Genomic DNA, 17,806 nt, shown 5'->3' on the forward strand with positions numbered 1-17,806 from the left:
GGTAATTGCGAAGATGAAGAAGACGATTCAACCTACTTTTAAGTTTTCTTATTCTCAGGTCATCACAATCAAAAAGTTTGTAATTGATAATTCCTGTTTGATTGCTCTTGAACTAAGGGCCACATCCAATGTTCTGTTTGTGGTTTCTTTTTTCAGTGATTCAACTGGTCTAAGGAAGGTCATTTTGTCCATTTGGCTGATACGGAACAATTGGTAAAAGGAGGCTCCAACTTTTTTGCAAGTTTTCCAAATGCCATAAATTCCACATCTCTAGTTAGATCTTCAATAAGCAATTGAAGTTTGCATCCATATTGAAAAGTTAAATTAGATTAATAGAAAATATAAAATGGAAGACATTTTTATTGTAAGTTGTTATGTACTTGCATCAACAGTGGAGTTTTATCTGCATGGTTTGCACACAAATATTTGTCTGCGCATAGTTGAAACGGATTTGCGCATTCATTATATGAGCTATAGAAATATCCATTTATTGGATCCACGTCGGTGATCTTGGCTTTGATCTCACATTCTGAGTTTGAAATTAAAGGTTACAGATGTGATTTAGCATACAATGTAAATTTGTTGATTGTATGGTTAGATTTACTTGTTATTTTGCTGGGTCGACGCTCAATAAATCTTTAATAGTTGCAATTTGTTTTGGTTTCTCATTAGCAACTTCTTTGTGAGGCTTATTCTCCATTTGTAGAAGTTCAACAAAGATTGGTTCATTTTTGTATCTAAATTGATGCCGGAATAAATATGAATAACAGTAGCAGATATTTAAAAGTTGAGTTGTGAAATTTTTTTTTGCTCATACCTTTCCTTGAGTTGGAACTTTTCGTAAATGTCTAAGTCCAAATAATTTTTGGTGGCAGATGATGAGGATACATATAACTCAACTAAACAATATGAAAATTAAATGAGAAGTATAAATTTACTTAATGTTATATAAAGTTATTTCCAAAGAAAAAACTATATAAGAAATTACCCATGTATTTCTTGACTGTCATCCCTGCAAATATCAGAAGGATTTCTTGTTTCATGAAGCTAGACATCTTCTTGTATTGTTGCTGCTAGGTTGCCATGCACAACAACCTTGACACTTTCCCTTTGTATTTAAAAGTTCATGAATTAAAAAATATAAAGGAGAAATTCGATTCAAAGTTTAGTGTATGTAAATACGGATTAGTTTACCGTAAGTCCTGTATGGAAAGGTCGCGCTTAGCAACAACTTTCTCAGTTCTGTTATTCAGTTGAACCTTAAAAATATTTGTCAACGATTTCATCAGTCCAATTACATCTGCATGAAACAAAACTGTAGAAATTAAGTGTGATTCAATCTAAATCATAGAAACAGAAAAGTTTTCGTTGCAATGTATCTGTCAAGTATTTGTCACGTTTTATCCTATCATGAAGTATATTGAAAGGTGCAAAGTTAAAACAGCATGCAGGGTACTTAGTTAAGTTTTCATTCAGTTGCTGAATCTGTGTTGCTGTTGTTAAACATATCTTTAACTGGCCAGGAAGAGCATTGAACTTGTACTTAGAGCTCTTAACAGCATTGAACTTGACACTGAAATGCTACCCATCAAATTAGATGTAAAAGATTCAACCGCAAACTGTTCTAAGTATTGGAGTAGAAGTTGATAAGAAACTATGGTATCATAATAGCTTATAATATATCAAGAATCAACGATACCTAAAAGATGCAACAGAAAATGATAAGAGAGTTATCAAGAGAATGGTTATGGGTTTCTTTTTCGATGGGGACATTCTTTATAAAAGAAGTCGAGATCAGGTGTTGTTGAGGTGTGTAAATGTAACTGAAGCAAGGAAAATCTTTGAAGAAGTGCACGATGATAGTTGTGTAGTTCATGCAAATGGTCAAATGATGGCTAGGTAGATCATGAGAGTTGGATATTACTAGTTGATGGTGGACAATAATTGCTTTGATTATTCTAAGAAATATCATGAATGCTAGATCCGTGCAAATAAAATTCATGCCCTCCAACTACTTTACATGTTTTGGCTTCTTCATGGCATTTATCTATGTGAGATATGGATATCATCGGTCCTATCACTCCAAATGCTTCGAATGGGGATAGGTTTATTTTTGTGATGATTGATTACTTCACAAAATAGGTAAAGGTAGCCTTACATGGTAGTATGACATGATCAATGGTATGCAAGCTCATATAAAAGGGAGATAATTTGCAGATATAGAATTCCAAAGAGGATCATTTATGATAATACCAAGAACCTAAACAGTGAGATGATGAATGAGTTTTGCATTTAGTTCAGGATTAAATATCATAACTTAGCACCATACCTCCCAAAAATGAATGGGATAATAGAAGCTGTAAACAAGAACATCAAAATGATCTTGGAAAAGATGATTGAAACATATAGAGATTGGCATGAGAAGTTATCTTTTGCTTTGCATGCTTATTGAATATTTGTCCACACTTTTTAGAAGGGCAACCCCATTTTCATTGGTTTATGGGGTGGAAGCCATATTGCCAATGGCAGTAGAAATCTCATCTTTAAGAGTTTAAGAATAAGTTGGGCCAAAGAAAGTTGAATGGGTTTAAGATTGCTATGAGTAGTTGAACCTAACTGAAGAGAATAGGCTTAAAGCATGTTGCCATGGTTGATTATATTAGAAAAAAATTATGAGTACGCATGATAAGAAAGTTTGCCTTTGTCATTTTTGAAAAGAAGAGTTAGTTTTGAAGAGAATTCTCAAAAGTCAGCATGATAATAGAGAAAAGTGAACATTGAATTGAAAATATCCATATGTTGTGAAAAAGGGTTTTTTAAACAGAGCATTAATCTTAGTAGAAGAGGATGAAGATGATATGCACAACCCAATAAACTCTGATGCTATGAAAAAGTACTTCGTATGGAAAAAAAAAAAACAAAAAGGACTCAAATCGAAAACCCATTAAGGTTGTTCGAATAAAGAAGGGATTGTCTAAGTTAAAAACCTAAAAAAGCAGTTTAGATAATAAGAAGATGGCATCATTTAAGAATTTGCTAAGATAATGGCTAATATAGTCTGATAAACTCTGAAGTGTCAAGAATATCACGTGGTTGAATTTATGAGAAAGAATCCGAGATGTATTAGTTATGATTATTTGATTTATTTGTTTTGAGTGCTTTTACCCTTATCTAAATACCTATCTTTGTTACTCATTCTCCTTTACATTGTCCAAATGAGAAAATTATCCTTTCATTTCATAATAAGAAATATTCCATTCCTCATTCCATTTTCTATCATTTCCTGTTGATGCCTTGCAATGAATAGAAGAAATATGTGATTGCATTTTACTTTTTTGAAATTAGGATAATATAAATTACTTTAAAAAAGTTTGAAAGTGAAAAAGGGCAAGATATTGACTTTTAAAAAATATTCAAAACTTGATAAGGACATTGACTTTTGAAATGAAAAGGAAAGATATTGGGAAAAGAAAAAAAAAAAGAGCCTTAATGATAAGGGAAATGATTGAAGACCATTTTGGTTTTATCATTATTGTCCAAGGCTAGAAAAAAAAAGAGCTTGGAAGTTGAAGAAAGGAAAAATGAAAAGAGTCTCGAGAATTTTTGTAGCACAATTGGAAATGCATTGATTGACATTTACATTACATGCATTGCATTTAGTAACATTTAGTGCATTCATCCAAAAAAGATTGATATTGTAGGATTTAACATGGAGATAGCAATTATGAAATTTTGACCCTCAAGTGAGGAAAAAGTTTATTGATGAGGCTTTCCTTCTTGAGTAAGGAAATATTCCAGAGGTATGATTTTGTTTTTTGAAATAGAGAAACATTTGAGAGTAAGAGAGCCAACCATGGTTTAAAAAGCTTTTAAATTTTAAAGTTATGGAGTTTTTGTTTCAAATGAGCATTTTTAATGATAAGAATGATTTATAAGGCTTTTAGGCATAATTTCAAAATCCTTTCAACACGATCTATAAGACCTCTAGGCATGATCTTTAAAACCTTCAAGTGCCTTTTTAATTTTAAAATTGTGTGCCTTTATTTTGGAGAAGCTTTTTAATTTTTTTTTTAAAGTTGTGTGCCTCCGTCTCGGATGAGTTTTAAAATTTTAAGGTTGTGTACCTTCATTTTAAAAAAGCCTTAAATTTTAAAATTGTATGCCTTCATTTGGGAGGAGTCTTTAAATTTTGAAAGTTATGTGCCTATATTTTAAAGGATCTTTTAAAAAAAAGAAAAAAAAAAGAAAATCTTCTGATGAATCGGACTCAAACATAATAGTTGTTTACGTTTTTGTACAATTCTTGTTGCACACAAATTATGCAAAAAGTAATAATTGTAAACACCCTATTTAATTCGGGGTTCAAAGTTAATTAATCGAGTTTAGTCTGATCTTAATCCCAAATGTTAAATTTTTTTTGTGTTTATCTTTATTTTTATTTTATTATTTCTATATTGTGTTAATTTTTATTTTTATTTATATATTATATTTATCTTTATTGTTCCTTTTTCCTTTTTTCTTATTTATCTTATGATTGTTTTATCTTTTTTTTTTTTTTGTTAATAAAAATGAAGTAAAAAAAAGAAATAAAGTAAAAATGGGGATTTAAGAAGAGGTTTGGGTGGTGTCAAAAAGTGGAAATTCAATGATAATTCTTTTGATAATTGAGTTATAGAGATTGGGATTATGTTGGCTTTGACAAAGGGATAAATCCAAGGGTAATAATTTTTTGATAATATATGAAAAATTAGAAAGTTTAATCTTCATTCAACTTGGAATTCTTGTCAAACCAGGATTAAACTTCTATAAATACCTTACAAACACAAAGTAAAAAAACTGTAAAGAGAAAGTGTTTTGAAATTGAAAGTAATTTTATAAAGGTAGTGAAAGGTAAAAACTCTAAGTATTTTTTATTCTAGTGATTTGGAGTTGTTTTAGTTTGACTCGAAGGAAATAAGTGTGACAAACAAGTTTGGGAAATCAACATATATCAAAAGGAGGTTATCTACATTTTTTTTAGGAAAATTTCTAGAATTTTTTGACCAAATTTTTAGTTTTTGATGAGAATTTTGGTTAAATTTTCGGATTGTAAAGAGATTTTGGCGCGATTCTCAATTTTTGACAAGATTCCTAGAATTCGACAAAAGTTTCCAAATCTCGATGGGTTCCTTAAATTTTGTTGAGTTTTTCGACAACGATCCGATCAATATTTGAAGATTCCGACATCTTTTTGCAATTTTTAAAAATCCCTTCTAATGAGAGAAGTAGAAAGATGAGAGAAAGGGAGAAGAGAAAATCTAAGAAATTTTTTTTTTGAGTTTTTATACTCGTTCAATACGATGCCATTTCACCTTAATGAGATTTATGTGTTGCCCTATTTCTTTAATTCAACCCATAATGCCTTGACCTATGACTTGTCCTTGTTGAGTCGTTCCTAAGCCGAAGAAGCTGAGTTGTGTTGCAAGATGCCAAATCGTGTTTTGTGTTTGCAGCCAAGCTGTTTTTGAGCTTGAGCCAAGCCAATGTCTTTTTTGTAATTTTTTGTTTTGTTTTATTTATTTAATTAAATCAAATATTTTTATATAAAATTTTAAAATTTAATTCCATTATCCTACTGAATTATTAGATAATTTTCATGGATTTAAAATTATGTATCTTATTAAATTATTCAAGTTCATAAGAAAATTTAATGAAAATGCTTTTTAAATTAATCTTATCAAATTATTAGAAGATTTAAATGTCAAAACTAAATCTTATCAAAGATTGGAAATTTTAATTTTTTTAAGAAAATAAAATTTTGAAATTAATCTTACCAAATTGTTAAAAGATTTAAATCTTAAATTAAATTTTATCAAACTATTGGAAGGTTTAATAATCTTTTTAAAAAAAATAAAAATTTGAAATTAATCCTACCAAACTATTGAGAAATTCAATTCTTGAAATTAAATCTTACTAAACAATTTAAAGGCTTAATTATCTTTTAAAAATAAAATTTTGAAATTAACATCGCCAAACTATTGCAGGATATATCTCGAAATAAAATTTTATCAAACTATTAGAAAATTTTATTGATTTTAAAAAATAATAAATTTTTAAAAGAAAATCTTAATGAATCCAACGACAAAGTCTTTTTAGAGAGTGAAAGTAGTTTCCTTGAAAGTAGGGGGAAGTAGTTGGTCGGTTCAGTCAGTTCGATTTAAAAAAATTAATAACTAAATTAGCCAACTTTTTTTCTACAAGCAACTGAATCGACCAACAAAATTTTAAATAACCGTTTTAATTGAACCGATTAAAAATCGATTTGGTTCGGTCAGTTCGATTAAATAACCAAAATTTTCATCATTTTTTCTTATATTTTGAATAATTATTTAGTTACAAATTCGATCCAATAAAACTCAAATTAACATATTATTCAAACTAAATCACTAAAGAATTTACTAATTTCAATAATATTTTATAAGAAAAAAGATAAATAAATACTCATCAAACTTATTTAATCAAAATAAATTAAACAATAAGTTTTAAAAAGTATTTCAATAATTTCTTGCAAAAAATTGAATAAGGTTATTCAAGGCGTTTCTGGCTAAAAACACTTTGAATAATTACCAAAAATTTTTGTGAGGGAATTATTGAAGATATTTTTGGCTAGAAACGTCTTGAATAACCTTCATTAAATTTTTTGTAAGGAATTATTGAAGGCGTTTTTGACCAAAAACGCCTTGAATAATCTGAAAAAAATTTTAAAAGGAAATTATTGAAGGTGTTTTTTGCCAGAAAGGCCTTGAATAACCTTCATTAAATTTTTTATAAGGAATTATTAAAGGTTTTTTTGGTCAAAAATGCTTTTAATAATCCCCTGTCTTTTTTTTTTTGGATTATTTAAGGCATTTTTGATCAGAAATACCTTAAATAATCCCTTACAAAAAATTTAATGGGGTTATTCAAGACATTTCTGACAAAAAATGTCTTGAATAATTCCCAAAAATTTTTATTAAAAGATTATTGAAGGCGTTTTTGGTCAAAAACATCTTGAATAATAAAAAAAAAAGGTAGGGGATTATTGAAGGTGTTTTGGCCAAAAACGCTTCAATAATCCCTTAATAAAAACTTTTGAAAATTATTCAAGGTGTTTTTGGCCAAAAACACTTTGAATAACCCTATTCATTTTTTTGTAAGGGATTATTCAAGATTTTCTAACCAAAAATACCTTAAATAATAAAAAAAAATGATAGGAGATTATTGAAGGTGTTTTTGGCCAAAAACACATTCAATAATCCCTTACAAAAATTTAACGGAGGTTATTCAAGGTGTTTCTGGTCAAAAACGCTTTCAATAATCCCCTTATAATATTTTTTTTGAGATTATTCAAGGCATTTTTGGCTAGAAATGCCTTGAATAACCTCATTCAATTTTTTTGTAAGAGATTATTGAAAGTGTTTTTCATAAATACACTTAGAAAAAGTGAGTTAAGTTTAGGGTTTTTTTAGAGGAATATACATATTTTTACCTTTAGTTATTATAAGATCGGTTAATTCAGTTAATTCAATTATTAATTTTGAAAATTGATAACCGATTGATTTAACCAATTTAATCGATCTCAAAACTGACTACAATTGAAAATCGACTAGACCAAACCGAATGACCACATTTCATCGATTTCGATCGGTTAAATCAGTTTGAATCAATATCTACTCACCCTTAGTTTTAAGGCTTTGAATAATAGGAAATTAACTCATACAGATTTTTAGATGGGCATTATGTGATGATATAACCTTTCTTACATATAACCTTACTTTTAGACTTGATCCAATTTCATAGATTAGAATTTACCTTTTCGAGAAATTTGAGTCAAGTTTAAAATCTCTCTTTAAAAGGAGATAGATTCAATTATGCGGTCAAATCATACCAAAACAAAAATGATTTGTAATGACTCCTCTTGTTCTCTTTATGATAACTTGATGGAGTTATAAGTTATGACAATGTCTTCATATTACAAGAATATATGAAAATTTCTTTAGTTGGTAACCCAGGTTTTGGTTATAGCAGCTTGATATTTTACATGAAATGAGGCCATCAAGTTGTGACTTTGGTGACTCCATCTATAACATTCTCAAGATACAAATGAGTCATTGGGAGATTTTGATGACATAATGAACTTCTATGATCATTTTAACAAAATTGTACTTTAAACAAACAAAACATCACCAAAAGCTGATGCTTTTTTTGACATTGGCATCCTTAGGTTTTACACAACTGCTTAAAAGCACGATTTTCATGGAGAAAGATGTTTGTGGACTTCACATGTTATTTTAAAGGTGGTTCTAGATATCAATCATACTCTGCTAGAAATCTAAAAGTATATAATTGAAGCTCATTTAAGTAAGTGTATGTAACCGGATATGGCTATATTTGAGCAAAGAAAATGAATGCCTTTGCTTTTAGGTCATTAAAAGGAAGGAAGATCTCTAACTTTTTTTCTTTACAAACTTGTGAAAATTTGTCATAAACTTTTTTTCTTTTCTTTTTTTTTTCCTAACAAATTTGTATAAAACATTATAAAAAAGTAGTAAAAAAATAGGTAGGTTGTGTTTTTTAATAGTCTGGAGTTCTAATCTTAGTTGCATGATGTAATTTTGAGATTGATTAAAAAAGAGATGTTCTAGTGAAGCCCAGAGAGAATATATATGAAATTGTATAGCTAACAACTTGAGAAAGAGATGGTTCTATAAGAGATGAAGAATCCATCTAAGAAGTAGTTAATCTTATGTATGCCATTAAATACAATCAAGATTTTGATTGTCAATGGAAAATTTTGAAGTTGAAGTGAATTGAGAGGGAACTTGCAAAGTTCCAGTGATATAGCCAATCAAATTATATGTCCTCTGATAATTGGAGGGTGTTGTGATCGCTAGAGAAGGAAATTGTTGCAATCAATGGGCACATATGGTAGAAGAAGAAGTAGAAGAAAAAGAAGAAGAAGAAGAATAAGAAGAAGAAGAAGAAGAAGAAGAAGAAGAAGTAAAAGAAAAAAAAAATTGATAAGACACTATAAGAAAATTTTTATATATTGATGTTTGATTATACTGACTGTCAAATTTAGTTAGTAAAAGAAATTTATACTGATAGTTTTTTAATACCGTCAGAATATGCAATACCTTTACTAACACTTTATATAACCATTGGTATAGATAAACTTTTTTTAACGGTATATAACTATCCGTCTGTATAAATATGTCTACACAAATTATAGGTCATAATCAACAATGACTTAAGCTAAAAATTAGCATCATAAGAACTTTATTTACTTAAGTCATATTGCAACCATGTCAAGTCAAGAAAAATCACATTTATCATATATCCACACACCTGACAAGAACAAAAGATGAACTAACAACATATATCATTAAACACAATTAGTTTATCAATACTTAATCCCAAACCAAAAGATAAGTCAATTAAGCACAGGTTCTAAAATATTTCACAAAATTAATGAATCAATTTAGCACAAGAGCAAGTATATTTGAAAATATTTTAAAAATTAAGAGGTAAAAAATTTTAAGTATTTTCAAATCATAAGCATTAAGGTCAAGTTGAATCAATCATCATATGAGCACATACCTTGACCAAAAACATAGATGAACAAAGAATCAATTTATCTTATTTAAGCACATAAAGTTCATCAATTCATCAATCAAGAGTTATAACAATTTAAAACATAACGATCAAGTTTTAAAAAATATTTCACAAGATCCAAGCACTATAAACAAATTGAGCAATCTTTAAACATCATGGTCATTCATGCTAAAATCATTCCTAACAAATATATTTATGCAAAATAAATGCATGTTCATTTCAAGCTCACATTTTCTCAAGTGAAATTGGTGTATTCAAGATATATCAATAAAACATATACCAATATCCATTAAGCACTCTATGTCTAACAAGAATAGGCAACCCAATTTTGCATAATCAATCAAGCATCCAAATTTCATCAAGAATAGGTAACCAAATTCAAATCTTCTTCAAATAAAAGTTTAGAGGTTATCCATCTCCATTATATCTCTAGAGTATTTAATCTCTAATCTCACATTGTAGCTCCTTGGTCTAGCACACCTATAAGAGACAATTTCATTTGATTTTTGATACCCAAATTGCTTTGGGTCCTTGAGAGTTAGTCACCAAGTCTCTTGTTTATTTTGGAACCCATACTTGCCTAATTCTAAATGAGACTTTTCTTCTAATAGGATAAGTATGTATAGTATGACCATGAAAATTATAAAAATTACATTTAATCATTTTAGTACTTAATGAACTCTTTAAAAGCTTTTGTTTTTCATTCATCAATTCATCAAATTTCTTTTTCAAATCAAAAATTTCTTTTTCTAAAAATTCATTTTTACTTTGAGAGGTTTTTAAATCTATTTTCAAATTTTCATTTTCTTTTTCTAAAATATTTTTTGCATTCATCAAAAGATCATTTTCAACTTTCAATTTTGAAATCATTTTCTTATGTTTCAAATGCATATTTTCAAACTCAATTACCAAATTATTGTAAACATCTTGTAACTGATCAAAAGTATAAGAATTTGAATCATAAGAGTTAGAGGTTACCTTTGATTCCTCAATGGTCATGAGACATGATGGATGTTGGTTGGGAATTTATCTTTCTTGTAGCTCATCCAACTTTCTCCATATCTCATTTGAGATTGAGCATTTTGAGACCAAGTTGAAGTTGTAATAATCTAAAGCTCCATAGAGAATGCACTTGACCTTTGCATCATCTATTATTTACCTCATGTAGTTTGCATCATTTGAAAGAGTTTCAAGCCCTTTTTCAATTACATTCCAAGCTCTAAAATCTTGGGTCATAATGAACACCTTCATCCTTTTTATCCATTCAAAAAATTCAAATTTATCCACCATAAGAGCTTTGAGGACTTCCTCACCATCTTGGAACCAAAATTGAGCTCTAGGATCTTTTCTTAAGGTGGTTAAACGTACAAAAAGAGACCAAAGCTTTGATACCAATTGTTAGCTCAAACATTTGGAATAAACCAAGAGGGGGGTGAATTAGTTTTAATGAAGTTTTCAAAAACAATATTCAATAAGCACAAATTTTGCTAAACAATTAAACACAATAATTGAAAGTAAATAAGTGATAGAGATAGAAAAAATAACACCGCGATTTATAGAGGTTCGATCCTTCTTTAGACACCTACGTCTTCTCCCTTAGCCTCTCTTACCAAGGAGTTCAATCCACTATAAGTGTTAAAGATTACAACCAAGCTTCTATAAGCTTTACAAACTCAACACAATATACTCTTAAGGGTTATCCTCCCATTTAAGCTTACAAACTCACAAAATAGAAAAATGAAGTGTTTTGCAAACTCTAAGAACCTCATAAAGGTTGGGTGTTTGCAAAGTTGAAGTACACAAAGGTATAGACAAGAGAATGATGAATGAACAACAAAAATAGTTTGGATACAATAAATACAAAGATATAGATTTTGAAGTTCTAAAAACTCTTGATTATTTGAGAGAATGAAAATATTACTTCTTGACTCTTACTCTCTTGATTCCTCTGTCTTCTTATTGTGTTGGAGTGCCCCCTTTATAGAGAAATTGATGAACTAATCGTTGGGGAAGCTTGGAGTGAAGAAATGCCCATTGAAAGTATGAAAAAGTAGCCGTTGGAGCATTCTGGGCAAGAACTGATTGATCCCTTCCATGAGGGGATCGATTGGTTCATGTTTTGAACCATTTTTCACTTGAAAATTGCCTAACCGATCGATCCCCTATGTGGGGGGATCGATCCCTTTTCTGGAAATTCAGTCATGGGGCATTCTGATTGAAAACCAATCGATCCCTTCTAGAGGGGATCGATCCTGTCCATGCTGGGTGGTAATTTTCTATTTTGTACTCTACTCACTAATTTGATTATAACTTGAGTTATAAAAATCCAAATTACAAACCGTTTGAAGATTTAAAAATTAGACTTAAAGAGATTTCTATCCATATAAAGTTACCTAATTCACTGTATACGAATTATAGTGAATTTTCAAATTTATCTTTTGTGCAATTTTTCTGACAACTGCAGAGTGTCTAGTAAAAATTCAAATTTTTTTCTTAAAAAATTTGGATTTTGATTTTGTTTGATCCATTAGAAAGTAGACTCAAAGAGCTTTCCAACTACATAAAATTCAAATATTAAAACTTTGTGAATTAATACAAAAAAATAAAATAAATTCAATGTTGGAAAACTGTATTATTGTAAAACAGCTTTCTTAAGTTAATTTATTTCTCAAAACCAATATTGTCAAAATTGTATTAAGTCCAAAATGAATAAGTTCACTTTAAAAAAAAACAATTGGACTTTCATTTAAGCTCAAATAAATAATTTTTAAAAGTAAATTTGGTTTGAGAAATATGAAACAAAGAAATGTTTGTTTAAGCTTTGAAAATCATATTTTTATTTAGTACCAAAATATAAAACTTAAGAACATGTACTAAATAAATCTTTTTCAAAATCTTGATCAAGTTTATTTAACTTTAATGTTTTGTCATTTCAAAATAAAGATCAATTCAAGGCCAACAGCTATATACTGACATTTATCTATACTGACGATTAAATTATGTAAGTAAAAAATATTTATTCTGACGAATTTTTTTTACTGTCAGTATAGACAATGCCTATACCAACACTTTGTATAACTATCGGTATATGTAAACTTTTTCTGATGGTATATAAATATCCGTTAGTATAAATATGTTACATATGGACATTTATAATAACCGTCAGTATAAGCTCAAAAAATATTTATTCAAAATTTCTTTTTAAAAAAATATTAATTCATAATATTTTCTTCTAATAAAAATTTTCAAAAACTATAATTTGATAAAAACTATAATTATTAATAAATAAAATTTGTAACTTAATTAATTTTAAATGATAATAAGTTTTAAATAAAATTTGTAAGTATTATATTAATTAATAAATTTATAATTAAATATTAGACTAAAATTTTTTTAAATTTAAATGTTATATTAATTTGGTTTCAATTAATATTTCAGTTTTAATATGATTTCATAAATTTTTAAAATTATTCTAAATCGATAGTCAAATTATAAATAATCTACATAGTAGTATTTATATTCATATAAATATTTTTCTATGTTATTTGTAAAAAAAATTTTTTCCTACAAAATAATATTTATCATCCACTGTATTAACAATTTGGAATTCCAAAGTTCAAGAAAGGGAAATAAATTTTAAAAATGATCACAAGATGTTTTACCAAAAAAATACCTTTAATTTTTTGTAATGGAATATTCATAGTGTTTTTTAGGCAAAAACACCTTAAATAATAATTAAAAAAAAAACGTTAGGATTATTGAAAGTGTTTTTGACAAAAAACACCTTGAATAATCCTTTCCAAATGAATAATTCACGGATTATTGAAGGTGTTTTTGACCAAAAATATATTGAATAATCTACGAATTATTCAAGGCATTTTTAACCAGAAACGCGTTCAATAACCTTTTTCAATATTTTGTAAGCAATTATTTAAAGTATTTTTTGACAAAAAATACCTTCAATAATTCCTTTATAAAAAATTGAAAAGGATTATTTAAGGCCTTTTTTGCCATAAACGCTTGATTAACCTCATTCAATTTTTTTAATGGATTATTCAAGGTGTTTTCGAACAAAAACATCTTCAATAATCCAAAAAGAATGGGAAGGGATTATTGAAGGTGTTTTTGGCCATCTAAAAAATTGAATGAGATTATTCAAGATATTTTTAATTAAATGTGTTTTTGGCTAGAAACGTATTTAATAACCTCATTCATTTTTTTTCAGGGATTATTCAAGCAATTTTTCGAGTAAAAATACCTTGAATAATTACCTCATAAAAATTGAAGAGGATTATTCAAGGCGTTTTTAGCCAAAAACGCTTTGAATAATCCTTAAAAAAAAGGGGAAAGAGATTATTGAAAATGTTTTTGGCAAAAAATACCTTGAATAATCCACTCATAAAATTTTAAAGGAAGATTATTTAAGGCATTTTTGGTCTGAAATGCTTTCGAAAACCTCATTCAATTTTTTATAAGGGATTATTAAAGGCATTTTTGGGCTAAAACGCCTTTAATAATCCCTTTATAAAAAATGAAAGATTATTAAAGGCATTTTTGGTAGAAAACAACTTCAATAATCCTTTATAAAAATTTTTTAGAGGTTATTCAAGGTGTTTTTGACCAAAAATGCTTTTAATAATCCTCTTATAAAAATTGAAGAGGATTATTTAAGGCATTTTTTGCCACAAACACCTTAAATAACCATATGCCAAGATTTTCTAAAGATTATTTAAGGTATTTTCTAATAAAAAATACCTTGAATAATCTCTATTACTTAAAAATTGGATTATTTAAGTCACCATCGTATATGCTAATGAGATTATACTAATTATTAAAGATTTAATATATATGAATTTTTTTCCAACCAAACGAGTGAATCTAAACACGAAATACCCTGAAAATAAAAAAAAATTCTAGGTATCACATTTCCCTTGGAATTCATGATTTCACGAACAAAACGCTCTCATGTCTTGCACATAAATATTTTTTTTTATGTTATTTGTTAAAGTTTTTTTTTATAAAATAATATTTTTATATAAAATATTCTCTCCAAATGATACATATGTAAGAGTTCTATGCAAAACAAATCCAATTAATGCTCAAAGAAAAACTTGAAAAAGATTGATCCTTACACTCCCACGTTTTGGGCATGAAAACCTTTAAAAAAAAATAAAAACTTATTAAAACAAAAGTAGTGAAAATTTTGTTCCCACCATCTTTACCTTACCTTTTAGTCCTTACCTTACCTGAAGCTTATCTTATCTCATTGTCCTTCGCCTTTGATCTTTTTAACTTTATAGCTAAAATCCTTGTTTAAATTTTCAACTTTAAAACTTTGTTTTCCTTGCAAAAATCCCTCATTTCTACACAATTTTTATAATCTGCCCAGATTTTGTCCTTTTGCAATTGTGAGTTATTTCAAATATTCCCTATTTCCTTAAAACCCAAACCTAAATAACCCTACATTGGTAACTCTATTTCACATCTGTAGCTTTCTTTTTTTTGTTTTGATCTGCTTTCCTTCTATCCTCTACCTCTCTCTTGTTTATTCAATTAAAACTGATCTTGTGATGGTAACATGTTTGTTTTTTTTTCTTTCCCATTCACAAACCCTTGTCTAAAGCAACATTACCTTAATTGCGTGTAGTTCTATGACAACATCTTTGATTTTCATTCTATCACCAGGGATAATGTTTTTCTGTTTTTGTTTATGGTTTCTTGAAGAGTAAAATGAGGAAGAAAAATCTGCAATTTTGATTGAATATAGAATCTATTATCTATTGACAAATATATATATATATATATCAACATTTGTAAGTAAGTTAATTAATTGTTTATAATAAAATGTGATTTACGGTGGTGGCATTTGTAATTAAATACTATATATATAGGGGCTTTTTTAATTCAATATATATAATAAAGCATTTGGTAGCATAATAAGATTTAAATAATTGTTTGATTATATATTATTGTTTACATATGTTAGATTATATATAATTGTTTATTGTTTATATATTGTTTAAATTATATATAATTGTTTATTGTTTGGCTTTTTCAATTAAATATATATAATAAAAATATATAATGGTTTATATGGTGGTTGTATAATTTTGGTAGTTGGTTTTTTCAATTAAATGTATGGTGCTAGCATTTGGCAACATAATGAGATTCTTTTTTTTTTTTTTTTGTGCAGTATTCTAAAGCTTGTGCAAGATGCAAAACAACATTTGGTCACATTGCTTATTTCATTGGTTGTGCTTCTCCTGAAAATATATAAGTGTAATTCTAAAGGTATGTCTGAAATATTATTCTTAATGAAAATGTGACATTATGAAAATATATAAGTTTAATTATAAGGTATGTCTGAAATATTATTCTTAATGAAAATGTGACATTATGCTTACATAGTCAAATTTTATTTAGTGCTTAAATTAAATGTTATTGTTTTAATTTAAGTTTTAAATTAATGACATAATATGATCGATCCTTTAAGTTTTAAATGCTATTTATTTTTAAATTTGTTATTGATTATTATGAAATTGGTTTTTTATGTCTACATTTACATAGTATTTTGAGTTCAATGTTTGCTTTTCATTGAAATCTTTTTGCTAAGAAATGATACATTCAATTGTGAATATTTATTATTATTATTACATTTACTATTTCTCGTCATTTAGATGCATGCTGCTGTACTTTCCTTTTATCTTAGTTTTTTTATTTTTATTATTTTTATTATTATTATTATTATTATTATTATTATTATTATTGCTCTTCTTTAAAATTTCTTTGCTTTTAAGTCTTGGGCAATAAGAAACATAGGTACTAAATGAAGGCAATGGAAGAACAAATTGAAGTCTAAATTTTATGATGAACACAAGACACCGGAGGAAATGGCTGCAAAGGTTGCTAATTCTCGAGTAGACAAAAGTTAATTCTTATTCTTATTTTTTGCTGCACATTGATTGACTAATAAAGCGAAGATAAATCTTTACAAACTATACTATTTACTTTGTTTTAACATTATGATAATAATTACAAGGTTATTATAATATATCTTTTCTTGTTCATTTGTTTAAAGGAACAAAGCGAGACAAACAAAATAAGCCGCTCAAAATTAAATGAGCCTCATTGCACAAGAACAAAATCATTCTCGAGGATCATTCAAACCTTGGTCATATATCAATTTTTCTTGTTGTAATCAGTTAAATGAATATAAAATTTACTTTTTATATGCGCGATTTTGTTATTATAATAATTAATGTTGTACCTTTGTAAAAACAAAAAGCTAATGGAATTTCACCATAATGTGTTGAGGTGTATATTTTTTCTCGTACACGTAAAGATGAAAAGTGTTATGAATGACAATGCAGCTGAAATTGTGATATTTAATTTAGTTATTACTTGCTTTTACTTATGTTTAGTTTCTTTATACTAAAATGTTTGTTTAAAATTTTAGAAACTCATGAAAAAAGGTTTTAGTGAAACTAGTGCTGAAAATTCTAAAAGGAGTTCATGAAAATATGATGTTTATTCAAAAGCTAAAGGACCAAAGAGAAAAAGGTGTGTTCGTTACATGGGTACAGTATCTACTTCATCTAAATAATATGATCCTCCATCTTCTAAATTGGTTCAGCATAAGAAAAAGGTACAAGAATTGAATGTTGAAATTAAAGACTTGAAAGAAACTTTAAGTACTGTTTTATCAGTACTTAAAAGATAATTTCTTAATGAGAATATGAATATCTTAAATACTATTACTCATATGGTGAATATAGAGGTATATATAACGTCTATTTTAGTTTATATATATGTAATTATCATCTTGTTCATGAATCTTGAACCTTATTTAAATTTTTTTTGAATTATTTTTAGGTTCCTAATGCTAGTAATGCTCTAGAAATCACATGTGAAAACTATCGTTCTTCAAATTCAAGTCATCAACCTAACCAAAATGAAAATGGTAAACTTGTTGTCACACGATATATATGTGGAATGCTTGATACTTATTTTTTAGATAGAATGCCAAAATCAATTTTGAATCTAGGTTTTGAATCATGTAATTATGTTCTTGTAACATTACTCATCATCTTTGCCATAATCATTAAATTATTCTATGATTTAAAACCTGTTCTTTTTTCCTTGAGAACACTTTTTTACCTTTTTTTTTTCTTTT

The sequence above is a fragment of the Durio zibethinus genome, chromosome 7, assembly GCF_047325235.1.
Source record: "Durio zibethinus cultivar Kanyao isolate XHJ-2024 chromosome 7, ASM4732523v1, whole genome shotgun sequence".
NCBI classification, from domain to species: domain Eukaryota; kingdom Viridiplantae; phylum Streptophyta; class Magnoliopsida; order Malvales; family Malvaceae; genus Durio; species Durio zibethinus.